Here is a 330-nt window from a genome sequence, read left to right as displayed (position 1 = left end):
GGGCCAGCCCCGGGGAGGCGGCCATGGGGCCTGCGGGGGGCGGGGCCCAGCCGGGGGACAGTGTCCCCGCAGGGTCAGACAGCAGGGAGGAGCACCCCGTGGCATGCTGGGAGCTGTAGTCCCGTCTGTCCGTCCAGTCTCCCCCCTCCCCCCGTGGCATGCTGGGAGATGTAGTCCCTCATCCCCCATGGACTGCTGGGAGCTTTAGTCCCTCTCCCCGTCTCCAACAGCTTTCAGTCCTGGCCACTGCTGTGTTGGAGCCCTAGGTGGTGGGGTGTCTGCTTTGTACCTGGGCTCTGGCTAGGCTGAGGGGGTGGGTGAGGTAGGGGG

The sequence above is a fragment of the Aptenodytes forsteri genome, unplaced genomic scaffold (genome assembly GCF_000699145.1).
Source record: "Aptenodytes forsteri isolate BGI_AS27 unplaced genomic scaffold, ASM69914v1 Scaffold274, whole genome shotgun sequence".
Lineage (NCBI taxonomy): Eukaryota > Metazoa > Chordata > Aves > Sphenisciformes > Spheniscidae > Aptenodytes > Aptenodytes forsteri.
This window is presented reverse-complemented; position numbering follows the sequence as displayed.